The sequence below is a fragment of the Chrysochloris asiatica genome, unplaced genomic scaffold (assembly GCF_000296735.1).
Source record: "Chrysochloris asiatica unplaced genomic scaffold, ChrAsi1.0 scaffold00028, whole genome shotgun sequence".
Classification (NCBI taxonomy): Eukaryota; Metazoa; Chordata; class Mammalia; order Afrosoricida; family Chrysochloridae; genus Chrysochloris; species Chrysochloris asiatica.
In genome coordinates this window covers 23,442,110-23,457,808 of record NW_006408546.1, presented here as the reverse complement: position 1 = coordinate 23,457,808, position 15,699 = coordinate 23,442,110, and positions in this window count along the sequence as shown.

Here is a 15,699-nt window from a genome sequence, read left to right as displayed (position 1 = left end):
AAAAGGCTTTCGAATGTGTGGATCATGGCAAACTATGGATAATTTTTCTAAGACTGGATATTATAGAACACTTTGTTGTTGTCATTAGGAACCTGGTACCAAGCGGAAATCATCTGAACAGAACAAGGGGATATGAAATTTTAAAAAAAATCAGGCAAAATGTAGGTCAGGGGTATGTACCCTTTCACCATATTTAGTCAATCTGTATCCTGAGCAAAGAATTGGAGAAGTTTGATTATATGAAGAAGAACACGGCATTGAGACTGATGGAAGACTCATTAACCACTTGAGCTATGCAGATGATACAAGCTTACTTGCTGGAAGCAAAGAGAACATAAAATACTTGCTGATGAAGATCAAATATTGCTGCCTTCATTGCACCTTCATATAAAGAAAATGGAAATCCTTACAAGTGAACGAATAACATTATATTAAATGGATTCCCTGGAGGCAAGACTATTTTGTAATTTGAACATGCTATCAGGAGGGACCAGTCCTTAGAGAAGGACATCATGTTTGAAAAAGTAGTGGATCAGTGAAAAAGAGGAAGACCCTTCTCAGTTAGATGGACTGATACAGTGGCAGAAGCAATACATTAAAAAATAGTAAAAAATATGAGCAGGGCACAGACTCAGGCACAGGGTAGCTGGGAGTCAAAACGGACTTGACATCACCTAAAAACACCATAGCACAATCACAGAAACACATATACACTAATGCACACATGCAGACATTACAGCTAGCTGCTAACCAAAGGCTACGGGCAACAAAGGAATTGTCTGAACGGGTCACTGATACTGCATTAGCAATTGAATTTGATAGGCAATATGCAATGTCTTATGACTGAGAGATGACTCAGCTTTGTCTACCTGAATTTGTTGTTACAGAAACAGCAAATCTGTATATTTGGAATTCTGGTATGGCTCTGTAGTATATTCACTGAACTACAAGGTAGTTTGAATTGTAAGGTCATCCGCTCAAACTCACCAGCCGTTCCTCTGAAACCCTATACAGGATTGTTATCAGTTGGAATCAACTCAACTACTCTTAATAACAACAACATATAGTCTGTTACTGCAATGAGCCTCAGTAGTGAAAGAAATGTGCTATTTAGTCACTTTTCTGTCATGTAAATGAATGACAGTACTTCTAGGTATATATGAAGCTGATGATGTAAGAAGAGATGGAGAAGCGTTTTAACATTTATCAGTGTACATTTAGAACTCAGCATTAGCTATGCTTCCTTTCTGAAGATTGCTCTTCTGAGGAAATAAAACAATTTTCAAATCCTTGAAATTAACTTGAAGAGAAAACCTCTGTTTAAATGATATTCAGAAAGGAACAGGTTTGCTCAAACATTTCACCTTAGTTTTAATTTGCTGTGGATTGCTGTTCTTTCTGAGGTGCAACTGGTGAGTTTGAAGCATCAACTTTACAGTTCAAAACCAAACTTATGGTCTAGTGCTTATCCAGGGGACTGTTGGAGTTATGGGAAGGAGTTGGCTTTGCTTATTTATCTTAGATGTCAATGAAATGGTGAAAATAAGTCAACTGAAACAACATTTAAATGATTTTATCTCTGCCACTCTTTAGACTCTACCCTCAATGCTATCTGCTTACCTTTCCACAAAAACAAATAGAGGAACAAATATCAAAACAAAATCTCTGATATTACAATTGCTTGCATTTTCCTCCTCCCCAGCCATCCATCCATCTTTCCCTGACTTTCACCACAAGAACCCTGGAAGAGCACAAGGGGTCTAACAAAGAAATTAGGAGCAATTGTTTTATGTTTAAGGGAGACACCCCTAGAATCACTGAAAACATTCATGGCACTAAAAAGATCAAGCCAAATCAGTTGCTGTGTAGGCCAGAGGGAAACTGTGCTCCACAAGCTTTTCACTGGTTGGTATTCACATGTAGACCACTAGGCCTGTCTTCAGTGGGGTTCTGGGTGCACTTGAACCTCTAACCTTTTGTTTAGCATCCAAATGCACTAATTATATTAGTCATCCAACAGTCCAAGAGAAAGCCAGGCTAAGCAAAAGAGAACTTCTTATTTAGTCTTTACAGAAACTTGCATTGAAGTGAAGAAAGAAAGGAAGGAAGAAAGAGAGAAAGAGACAGAAAACACCATTTCTTTGATACCCTGATCTTAACTCTTCTAGGTTCGTTCTCCAGGATAGAAAGTATTGCTTGGAATTACTACTCACTTATTAAAAGGAAATTTGGGGAAATTGCCCAAGGCATTACAATCTAATCTTAAGACTTTAGATATCATTTTTATAATTTTGTCTTATTTACATACCATCTGTATTATTACATTTTGTAGTTGTTTTAACTAGGCTTTTCTTACTGAATTGATTTAAATAAATAAATTTAAGTAAGGATATTTCATACAATTATTGAAGAGGTAAAACCAGTGCTACCTGAAATAAATTATATATATTTCTAAAAGGAAAGGTGATTAAAGGCAAGGAGACTTTATCTATACATACAAGTCCTAAGCCTTAAGTTCTACACTTAAGAATGAAGGTTAGTATGTGTTTATCATTTGCCTTCAAGTTTGTTTTGACTCTTGGTAACCCCATGTGTATCATAGTAGAAATATGCCTTATAGGGTTTTCAGTGGCTATTTTTTAGAAGTAGCTCACCAGGACTTTCTTCCCAGAATCCTCTGGGTAGATTTGAACCAATGACATTTTAGGTAGCCACTGAGCACATAACCATTTGTAGCACTCAGGGATTCCCTAGTATGTGCTTCAGACAAGTTAAAACCCCACTTAATTGATCCAAACTGAGACTATCCCCTTTAAGCAGTGATTTGCTGACTGGTGCATAGCAATTACGGAGGGAATGGGATGCTTTTTAGAATTTGCAATTTGCCGTGGTAGGATTACAGAATGGGTAGTAGAAGAAGGCAGTTCTAAATACCAGCTCTTGCCACATAACCACTTGCAGAATGACTGTAATTGAGACAAGTATTTTGTGTGTGGGTTTGCATCATATTTTTTCCTTTGTTCATTTATAAAATATAACATGTAAATGGAGCCAGTGAGATTTTGATTGTATGCATGTTAGTTTTACCATTAAGCACAAGTAGAACTTTATAATAGTGTCTGTTTTGAGATCATATACGTTGTTGAAAGAGATATGTAGAAGTGCCAAGTAAACAAGGGGTGGACTGTGATAGTAAAGGTTTTGTGTCAACTTGACTAGGCCAGGATTTTCAATTGTTTGGCAGATGAGATGTAGTTATTCCCCACAGTGAGATCTAATATAATGTAAGCAACTCTATGATGAAGTTTGCTATGAGCATCCAATCAATTGCAAAGAAGTATCCTTAGGGATGTGGCCTGCTTCCAATATATTAGTCACTCAGGCAAAGCTTGTTTGCTTTTCTACTGGGACTGAACCTTGCATATGGCTCATCTGCCGACCTCCAGTTCTTTGGATTTGAGCCAGTGGCCTGTTCTATTATTTGCTTGTGCTGGAAGTCATCTCATACTTCACAGTGTTGTCCATAGCTTGTCATGATCCACACAATTGAAAGCCTTTGTGTAGCCAATAAAGCATAGGTAAACATCTTTTTGGTATTCTCTGCTTTTAGCCATGATCCAACAGACATCAGCAATGATATACCTCATTTCACATCCTCTTTAAACCAGCTTGAACTTCTGGAAGTTCTCTGTCAATGTTTGCTTGCAGCCATTTCTGTATTACCTTTAGTAAAACTTTACTCACATGGGACATCAAACATATTGTCTGATGATTTCTGCATTCCATTGGGTCACCTCCCTTTGGTGACCTCTTTATGGATCTCTTCCAATCAGTTGGCCAGACAATTGGCTTCCAAATTTCTTGGCATAGATGAGTGAGTGCCTCCAGTATCACCTCACTTTCTTGAAAGATTTTGATTTGTATTCCAACAATTCCTGGTGCCTTGTTCTTTGCCAATTTCTTCAATGAACCTTGGACTGCTACCTTCAGTATCATTGGCACTTGATCATATGCTAACTCTTGAAATGATTGAACATCAACCATTTCCTTTTGGTACAGTGACTCTGTGTATTCCATCCATCTTTTTTGATGTTTTCTGCATCATTCAATAAGTTGCTCAGAGAAACCTACAATAACCAAAGTCAAGGTTTGAAGTTTTGCTTCGGTTCCCCAGCTTGAGAAATGTTGAGTATTTTCTTCCCGTTTGGTTTTCTGACTCCAGATCTCTGCAGATTTTTTTGTATTATTGGACATTCTCTTCTCAAGCTGACCTTTGAAATACTGAATACTTAATTGTGCTCAGGAGGAATCTGTGCATGGACCAAGAGGCAGTTGTTCGAACAGAACATGGGAACACTGAATGGTTTAAATTTAAGAAAGTTGTGTGGCAGGGTTGTATTTTTCACCATATGTATTTAACCTATAAGTTGAGCAAATAATCTGAGAAGCTGGGTTATATGAAGAAAAATGTGGCATCAGGATTGGAGGAAGACTCATTAACAACCTGAGATGTGTAGATGATACAACCTTGCTTGCTGAAAGTGAAGACGACTTAAAACATTTACTGATGAAGACCAAAGAGCACAGCCTTTGGTATGGATTGCATCAAAGTTAAAGAAAAGAAAAATCCTCTCCACTGAACCAATAGATAACATTCTAATCAACGGAGATAATATTGAAGTTGTCAAGGACTTAATTCTTCTTGGATCAACTATCAATACTCATGGAAGCAGCAATCAAGAAATCAAATGATGTATTGCACTAGGTAAACCTGCTGCACAAGTCTTTTTTAAAGTTGAAGAGCAAAGATGTCACCTTGAAGACTAAGGTACACCTGACCCAAACCATGGTATTTTCAATAACCTCATATAAATGTGAAAGCTGGACAGTGAATAAGGAAGACTGTAGAAGAATTGATGCTATTGAGTTATGGTGTTGGAGGACAATATTGAAAGTGCTGCCAAAAGAACCAACAGATCTGTGTTGGAAGAAGCGCATCCAGAGTGATCCTTGGAGACCAGGATGGCCAAACTTCGTCTCTTATATTTCAGACATATTGTCAGGAGGGACCTGGCACTAGAGAAGGATATCATGTTTGGTAGGGTGGAGGGTAGGAGAAAAAGATGAAGAGCCCCAATGAGATGGGCTGGAAAAGTGGCAGCATCAATGGGCTCGAGCGTGGCAACGATAGTGACGTGGGCCCAGGATCGGGCACTGTTTCCTTCTGTTGTGCATAGGGTCTCTATGAATTGGTACCAATTCAGTAGCACCTAACAACAATAACAACAACAACTGGGAGTCATCAGCAGCCTGCCTTCTTACCTACCTGGCCTACCTGCCTGACTGCAGCCTGACCTGGCAAGTTGGGTTCATCTGACCTGGACTTCAGACTCTCCTAGTTCTATAACTATGAGCCAATCCTTTAATATAAACATCTCTATTTCTCTATGTATATATAATTTCTCTCTCTCTCTTTCTCTATTGTTGTTAAATGCTGTTGAGTTGTATCTGAGCCATAGTGACTCTATGGGTTTATGAGAAGTTAGTTAGTTTGAACCACTGACATTGCAGTTCAAACCAAGTGTCACAGCAGGACTCACTCCATACACCATACCTTCACACACACACACACACACACACACATATGTTGTTGTTAATCACCATTGAGTCACTTCCAATCCATAGTGACCATGTATGTGGTTTCTGAGGACTCTCTGGTGCACTTAAACCACCAATCTTGTGGTTCAAACTGACCTTTCAGTACAGTGCATTAACCCATAGCACCACACAAGGAATCCATATATATATATTTACATTTCTCTGGTTTTGCTTCTGGAGAGAAATTAGCCTAAGACATTTATATAAAAATCTATCTCATGACATGATATTTAGTAGGTCATGTCATGAGAAAGTTAATATGTTTTTTTCTTTCAAAGTCTCATTTCTCAGGTATAGTTGTATATGGTTCTTTCTGTACCTTTATGGATAGAGTATATCTTATCTTTCTGTAGAGAATATGTAAATAAAAATGTGAATAATATAAAATTATGCACTTATTACAACCTTGCAAAATTTGAAAGTAAACACAAAACATGTTTCATCAGAAATATTATGCTATGGGAAGAAAACTAAGGTTGTTCTCTGAGCATAGCTGAAGTTTGCAAAATGCTGGCATGAAACACAGTTTGGAGGTGGGGGAAATAAGTACATATGTATTGTTATTCAAATTTCTGTTGATATTGTACAGCCTGTTTAGACTTGTTTGTACCCTGCTTAGCTCCCAGCTATTGTTTTCAGAAAAAAAGTACATTTAAGAGAAGTTTTGTTTATTTTGATGAACTCTGGTGGCATTTTGAGACAGCTGAGAGCTACGCACTAAAGACAAAGCTGAGAACAATGAAGCCGGTACATTAAATCAAAAGGCTCATGATTTCTTCTCCACAATGCCGATTCGGCAACTAAGACCTGGAAACCATCTGTAAAGAACTTCAATGTATAAAGGCAGAGATGAGAAACATCTTGAATTTCTTCAGAATGCCACATCAAATCAAATAAGATGAAAATTGCTAGATTTAGGGGATCTGATTTTTTTTTTTTTAATGGATAACAATTTGAAGCCATTTAAAGATGGGATGTGAACATTCAGAGAAGATTGGGTGAAACTTCGTCTTGTCACTTTCATTTTATGAATTTATGTAGAGATTACATTATTATGGCCTGCTTCAGTTTCCAGCCAGTTCCTGAGGAACAGATGAGAATCCTAAGGGTGACTTAAGTGAGCATTCACATCGACAGAGAGATGGCATAATTTGTCAGAGGTGACTCGTACGCGTCCTCATTCTCTGTAATAGTCAACTGAGCTGGCATTTTAGCAAGTTGAAAGGCTTAACTGTTTAAAAGAGAGGATTCTGAGTTTTAAAAAATGGGGAATGCGTTTATGAATAATGGCATTTATCTGCTACATCGTACTTAATACCTTCTCCTTACCACAGATGGTCTTTCTCTTGCTGATATCAATAAAAGCCTCATCACTAGCAGGAAATCGTGTGACTCAAGACTTCCCTTTATCTCCTTATTCTCCTTAGACTTGACAATTTTGCCCTTTAAATATTTCTTAAGTATCTTGCTTTCTCTTATTCTTTAGAATCACTCCAATGATAGATTCAAAGTTGCTAGGAACACCCAGTTTGTACTTGGTTGGTAACTGACAGGTTGGCAGTTTGAACACAGTCAGTGACACTGCAGAAGAAAAGGCCTGGGGACCTGCTTCTGTAAAGACTGTTGTTATTACAAAAAGTAAGAAAAGGCAGAGGGCAGCTTGGGAAGCAGATGCAGGGACAATGAAAAAATTAGAGACGGGATGAATCTGTAGGGAACTAGAGGGCTGGAGACAAGGCAGGAATGGGAGACACAGGCTCAGGTTTATGAACCAATCCCAGGCCATGTGTACATAGTTTTGTGTTCTAGCTCACTTACATCATATATATATATATATGATTGTTGTTTTGTGCCTTCCAATCAGTTCCAATTCATAGAGATTTCTGAAAGCAGCTGGTGGCTTTGAACTACTGTGAAGATTACAATCTAGAACACCCTAAGATGCTGTTCTACTCTGTCATATAGCGTCACCATGAGTTGGGATTGATTCCAGTACAAGACAACAGTAACCGTTCCTCTAGTTCAGATTTTCATTATTGCCTGAGCGAGTTTACTAGCCCCCTAAGCAAAATTTGTGATCTAATCTTGCAACTGCAAACTTCCAGATGATAAATCTGAAATGCACTTCTGACTATCACTCCCCTGCTGGGAACACCCCTTCATCAGGATGATTTCTAGGCATCTAAGGATGGCATTCACAGGCCATCTGTCAGTTTATTGTATTGTGGTGACTCGCATGAGTCAGTGATGGCAGAAGCTATGCCACTTGTATGTAAATACCTGCAGAATCACCTATGGTTGACAGCTTCAGTAGAGTTTCTAAACTATGACAGGCTAAGAAGTAAGGTTTTTTGAAAAGTAACCAGTGATAACTTCATGAGTCACAGCAGAACACTCTCCTACTCATGTTCTTTGTACATGTCACCAGGAGAGGTCAATTTCTACTGAAGCATACAAAGTTTAATGAAGTAGAGGGTGAGTTGAATCAACACTATAGACACAAAGATGGACTCAACCATGCCAACAAGAGTGAGGATGACTCAGGGCTGAACAGCATTTCATTACGGCACATAAAGTCACTGTGAGTCAGAGGGAACGGACTCTCTCGAGATCTACCCATCTACCTTTCTTTCATCTATCTACCTACCCAAAGATGGCATTCAAAGTCACCAGGATCCAGTTCCTGCCTACATATCTTGTCATTTACTGCCTTGAACCTAAGGCACTGTTTTTCCTGCTATATGTTCTTACTGGTATCACTCTGTTGCCTTAAGGTTCATTCCTTATTCTTACCCTCCGTCCCAATTAATAACAAAACATGACTAACTTACATTTACACTGTGTTTCCTCCGCTCCAAGTACTGTTCTAATGATCTCACTTAATTCGCTATCAAACCTGACAACCAAAGAGTATTATTATTATAACCATTTGAACAGAGAGGTTAACTTACCTACTATCTTGTAATTAAGCCAGCCCATCTCTTCAGACTCAGTCACAGTCTTCAGGAACATTTCCCCTACCTCTCTCCAATTTGTTCCTCCAATCTGACTTCTAATTGATTTGACAAATGTTATTTTAATTAATCATTCATCTACTTAGTCTACTAGATTGTCAGTGACCATGTGCCATTTATTTTTCTATCTAAATGCCTGTCTTTCAAAAAAAAAAAAAAAGTAAGCTGAATGTGAATTAATATTTTACATTATAACAAAATAGCAGAGACAAATAAGGCACTGCAGAATATGATGTTGTTGTTGTTGTTGTTGTTGTTAAGTGCAGTCGAGTCAGTTCTGGTTTATAGTAACCCTGTATAGGGCTTTTGAAGAGGGGTTGGTGGGTTTGAACTGCTTACCTTGTGGTTAGCAATTCAGTGCTTTTCCTACATCACCACACTAGGACTCCAGAGAAGATGATGTTTCCATGTAATTCTCTTTTACACTAACTTTTATAAAATTATCCTCTAGCACTGCATAAATGTAGAGCTTTAAGCCAATATTAGTTGAGTGAATAAAAAGGTCAGTGGTATACTGTTAAGGCAAACTAAAATATTTGTGATAAATATGCAGACTGCTTTAAAAACAAAGAAATAGAATACAGATTTTAATCAAGACATACCAGAGCCTCTGGTTTAGATATACCTTTGGTGAAAATTAAATATATGGAGGATTTCTTAAGTGACCTGTGCAAACAGACATTGTTCAACAGTTCTGTTTCAAATACAGATGGGGGCCTGAAGGAAATGGTGATTTGAAAACTGTAATTTGTAAAAAAATGCATCTTGATCTTATACCCAACTAAGCATAAACAGGCTACTGTGTCACGGCTAACAATTGTTTACTGCTTTTTTGAATTTTGTTATTATGATGAAGGGAGATGATATCTCACTGTTGTTTTGTGTATCTCTAATGGCTAATGGGGAATCCTGATATGGAGCTGTGAGTTAATGCACTGGACTGCAGAGATGGTTTGAACTTCAAGGTCGGAAGTTAAATCTCAGCAGCTGTTCCTCACAAACACAATAAAGGATCGCTGTGGGTCAGAATTGATTCGATGGCACTTAACAGCAAACAACAATGGCTAATGGAGTCCTGGTACAGTGCTGTGGGATACAGAACTGGACCAAAAGATCAGTTTGAACCACAAGGTTGGCAGTTCAAACTCACCAGTCACTCCTTGAAACCTTATACAGGAACGCTATGAGTAGAAACCTACTCAATGGCACTTAAAAAGAACAAAAGGCTAAAGGGAGTCCTGGTGTGGCACTGTGAATAAAGTACCTACCACACTGTTAGCTTGAACCACAGATGAAAGGTTCAAGCTCACCAGCTGTTGCTCAGAAACCCTATACAGAGTTGCTATGAGTCAGAACGGACTGTATGGCATTTAACAACAAAAACAACAATGGCTAATGATCGCAAACATTTCTTCATATGTACTGGTCACATGAATGTATTCTTTAGTGAAATGTCTGTTCATGTCCTACCATCATTTTAAAATTGAATTATCTTTTTCTTACAGAGGTGTTATGTTGTTGTTGTTGTTAAGTGCCGTCGAGTCGGTTCTGACCCATAGCGACCCTGTACAGGGTTTCCGAGAGTGTAAATCCTTAAGGGAGTAGAAAGCTTCATCTTTCTCCCGCGGAGCGGCTGGTAGTTTTGAACCACTGACTTTCAGGTTTGCAGCCTGATTCGTAACCACTACGCTACCAGAGCTCCACAGAGGTGCTATAATTTTCAATAAATGGGTCCTTTTGTGAAGACTTTTGTTTTCTTTACACTGAGGTGTAAGAGCTTCACATTTTCTTGGCTTTCAGAAAGCAAGGTTGAGTCATCTGCATATTTCAGGTTGTTAATGAGTCCTCCTTTAAACCTGACACTGAATTCTTCATAGAATTCAGCTCAAATTATCTGCTCAGTATACAGAATGAATAAGTACAATGAAAGGATACAACCCTGACACACACCTTTCATTATTTAAAAACCCTATATTTTCTTGCACTGTTGGAACAATTGTCTCTTGTTCTTCATACAGGCCCCAAAGGATCACAGTAAAGTGTTCTGTATTGTCAGTCTTCAAAATGTTATACATAGTTTTTATGATCCACACAGTCAAAAGCCTTTGCATAGTTAATAAAGCACAAGTAAATGTCTTTCTGATATTCTCTGCTTTCAGCCATGGTTCATCTTATATCAAAAATGATATCCCTAATGTCCTCTTCTGAATCCAGTTTGAATTTCTGACAGCTCTTTGCAATGCATCAGCTATTTTTGAATTATCATCAGCAAAATTTTACTTGTATTTAGTGTTAATGATTTTGCTTGATGATTTCCGTATTCTGTTAGGTCATCTATTTTTGGACTGTGCATAAATCTGCATCCCTTCCAGTTGGTTGGCCAGGTAGCTGTCTTACAAATTTCATGGCATAAACTAATGAGCACCCCTAGTGTTGCACTGGTTTGGGGAAGCATTTCAATTAGTGTTCTATCAATTCCCAGAGTCTTGTTTCTTGCCAATGCCTTCAGTGCAGCTTGGACTCCTTCCTTCAATTCCATTGGTTCTTGATCATTTGTTGCCACTTGAAATGGTCAGACATAGTCCCTTTCTTTTTAGTACAGTTACTCTATATACCTTCTATCTTATTTTGATGCTTTCTGCATCATTGAATGTTTTGTCCATAGAATCCTTCAATATTGCAACCCGAGGCTGGAACCTTTCATTTTTTTCAGCTTGAGAAATGCTACGCGTGCCCTATCTTCTGATCTTTGCACATTTCATTAACACTTGACTGTCTTTCCTCAAGCTGCCCTTTGAAATTTTCTGTTCAGTTCTTTTACTTCATCATTTCTTCCAGTCACTTTAGCTTCTGAATGTTCAGGAGCATGTTTCAAAGTGTCTTCTGGCATCTATTTGATCTTTTCTCTTTTTCCTGTTTTTTAATAACCTTTTGTATATAATGCTCCTGATGTCACCTCACAACTCCCCTGGGCTTTGGTCATTAGTATCTAATGCATCAAATCTGTTCTTGAGATGATCTCTAAATTCAGGTAGCAATTACTCAAGATCATATTTTGGTCCTGGTAGGCAGGAGCTCTGGTAGTGTAATGGTTACAAGTTAGGATGCCAACCTCAAGGTCAGCAGTTAGAAACTACGAGCCATTCCATGCGAGAAAGATAAGGCGTTCTGCTCCCGTAAAGATTTACAGCCTCGGAAACCCTGTGCAGGGTCGCCGTGAATCGGAACCAACTCCACGGACCTTAATAACAACAACAATGTTGTTTTAATTTTCTTCAACTTAAGCCTAGACTTGCATTTGGGCAATTAATGGTGTGTTCCACAGTTGACATGTGGTAGTATTTTAGCTGATGATATTTAACTTTTCAATCATCTCTTCTTACAGATGCAGTCAATTTGATTCCTTGTGTATTTCATGTGGTCGGTCCAGGTACACAGTTGCTTTTATGTTGTTTTAAAAAGGAATTTGCAATGAGTAAGTTGTTGGTCTTACCAAATTTTATCACGTGATTCTAGCTTCATTCTTATCATGAAGGAAATATTATTCTGCTAGTGATCCTCCTCTTTGTTTTCAATTTTTGCATTCCAATAACCAGTAATTATTAATGCATCTTGATTGCTCGTTTTATCAATTTCAGACCATAGAAATAGTTAGAATGTTTAGTTTCTTCAACATTGGTTGGGTAAATGTCATATTAACTGGCCTTTCTTGTAGGTATATGGGTATATCCTATTACAGACAATGATTAGACTTTAATATAGATCCAGAAGTACTCTTTTTAATGATGAATGAGACACCAGTACTCTTCAATCTGTCACTCTTGGTATAGCAAACCATCTGATTGTCTGATTCAAAATGAGCAGTACTAGTTCATTTCATCTCACTATTCCCTAGGATATCCATCTTTATGCATTTCATTTAATTTTTGATGATTTTCAATTTTCCTAGATTCATACTTCACACATTACATGTTTGTATTAGTAATGGATGTTTGTAGTCATTTCTTCTCATTTTTGTGCTTTACCACATCAGCAAATAGAGGTCCTGAAAGTTTTGTTGCATTCACATCATTAAGGTCAACTATCCTTTGTGGCAGCAGCTCTTCCTGACTTATATTTTGAGTGCCTTTTACCTTGAGAGGCTCAATTTATGACAGTGTTTACTATCCATAAGGTTTTCAGAGGCTATACTTTCAGAAGTGGTTTGTCTCTCATTCTTCACAGTCTGTCTTAGTCTAGAAGTTCTACTAAAGCCTACCCACCACCATAGGTGGCAGGTATTTGAAATACCAGTTACTTTCCTTCTCTCAGCAACATGTAAGTCATCACAAAAAGACAAAGTGACAGGCGAATAGTGGTTAGCTTTATTTTATGGACTTCTTGGTTGGTGTAAATGTTAAGTGCTTGGCTGCTATGTTGTAGGGGTGAGTCCACTTAAGAAACACCTCACACCTCAGGGTTAAAAAGCCTTGTTGTCTTTTTTTAGAAACACCAACCCTGGAAAACCCTATGGAGCATAGTTTTTCGTAACACACAGGAGGTCACCATGAGATGGAATAGACATAATGCCAATGGGATTATTTAATAATAATAACATCATTATTATTATTAGTTCTTCAAAGGCTTATCCTATACCTTTCTATATACTAACACCAGAGTGGTTTGATTTATTAACTATAAAGGAAAGTCATAGACTTCTAATTTTAGGAAGTGAAATAAATATGTGTATACAACATTCCCTAGAAACCTTTATTAGATATATGGTTTCATTTACATTATATACTGATTTCCAGAGTGATTTCTGATTTTAAAGGTAAATGGATTTAAGGCTCACCTCTGTCTTTCTACAACAGTGTTTCTGTTCAACTAAGGTTCAACTGAATTTCATCTTTCAACGAAGTCTTCAAGGAAATATATTCTCTTAGTACTTGCACGATCAATTGTCCTTACTGTTGCTTTTCTATTTCAACAATAATCTGTCTAGGTATAACATTTGGCTCCCACTTTATTTTCTACTGATGTATACTGTTGTGAACTCTCGTGCCAGCCTGATACATTACCCCTGATAAATTATTTTATCTTTTTGCTCAGATGTCCAAAGATTGTATCATTTTATTTACTTTAAATTCTTAAGTTAACTAGGATGTGTTTCAGTTTTAACCATAGCTTACTGTTCCTTTATTTTTTATAGAGTCATGAAATGTGGTTTCAAATCTTTTATTTCTAGAATGTGTTCTTGGATGGTGTTATAGAACATGTTTTCAGTTCGTTTTGCAGGAATGTTCCTCAATTCAAGGATAAAAAAAAGGAATATTGGCACTCTTTTGTCTATTTCCTATATTTACCATACATTTTTTAACCTTCTAAGCCTGTTTAAGGAGCTCTGGTAGCATAGTGGTTGCAAATCGGGCTGCTAGTCTCACGGTCAGCAGTTTGAAACTACCAGCTGTTCTGCGGGAGCAAGATGAGGCTTCCTGCTCCATAAAGATTTACAGCCTCAGAAACCCTGTACAGGGTCACTATGAGTTGGAACCGACTCCACGGCACATAATAATAACAATATCAACTGTTTAACTCTTAATTTCTAATTGATATTCTCACTTTCTTTAACCTTTAATCCCTGCTTTTATTGTGTTTTAAACAGCCCTAAGGGCTTTTGTTTGTTTTGTCTGATATAATCTTTGTTTATGTGATGACATTATTTATCTCTTCCACTAATTTCTGGAGCCCTGCCCACTCTGTTTCTGTTGGAATATAGCTCCATGTTTTATATATAGATATATAATGCATACATATATATACATACATGCACACACATATGTATATATAAAGAGACAGAGAGTGAAAGGGTGTCCTGGCATGGCACTATAGGATAAGCACTGTACTGTTGACAGCAAGTTCAACAATTCAAACCTACTGTCAACTCCTTGAAACCCTACACAGGGTAAATGTGAGTCAGAACTGACCCATGGCACTAAGCAACAAGAATTTCTCTTTCTCTCTCTCTCAAGGACCTTTCCCTAGAGGTGACAAAGAGAAAGCCTTCCTCCAAGAGCCAACACTCTGAATTTGAGCTTCTAGTCTCCTAAATGGAATCCTGGTATGGCACTGTAATGTAGGCACTCTACTGCAAGATCAGTTTGAACCACAGGCCAGTGATTCAAACCCGTTATCTGCTCCTTGAAAACCCTATACAGTGTTGCTATGAATCAAAAGACAGCACTTAACAACAGAAACAACAATATTTACTTAAATTATTTTTTTTATTATGTATTAGGTGAAGGTTTACAGTCAAGATCATCACTTTTACATTCAACAAATCATATGCTTTCGTTCATCTCAATGATTAAAATCCCCTCCATGCAACAACAGATGTCCTACTTCCTCCTTGCATTATCCATGTATAAATGTTGTTGTTGTTAAGTGCTGTAGAGTCTATTCGACCCATAGTGACCCTTTATAGGGTTTCCAAGGAGCAGCTGGTAAGCTTGAACCACCAACCTTGCAGTTCAAATGACTTTGCAGTCTGATGCATTAGCCCACAGCACCATACCAGGACTCTTTCTAACTCTTATATATTTGTGGGAAATATATATATATATCCCAGTCTTCCTCCCATACCCATTCAGCCTTATTTATTTAAATTCTATATGTTTGAGTTGAACCCTTAAACACACAAACCTAGTTTCTTATTAGAATAATTGTAGAGAGTCACTGTACCAAAAAGAAATGGTAGATGTTCAACCATTTCAAGAGGTAGCACATGAACAAGAGTCAGTGATCCTGAAGGAAGAAGTCCAAGGTGTACTGAAGTCATTGATAAAGAACAAGGCACTGAGAATATTTGAAATACAAATTTAAATTTTTTAACAAACTGATGTGGCACTGGAGACACTCACTCATTTATGCCAGGAAATTTGGAGAACAACTACCTGCCCACCTTACTAGAAGAGATCTGTATTTGAGCCCATTCCAAAGAGAGGTGACCCAACGGAATGTAGAAATCATCAGACAATATTATTGATAG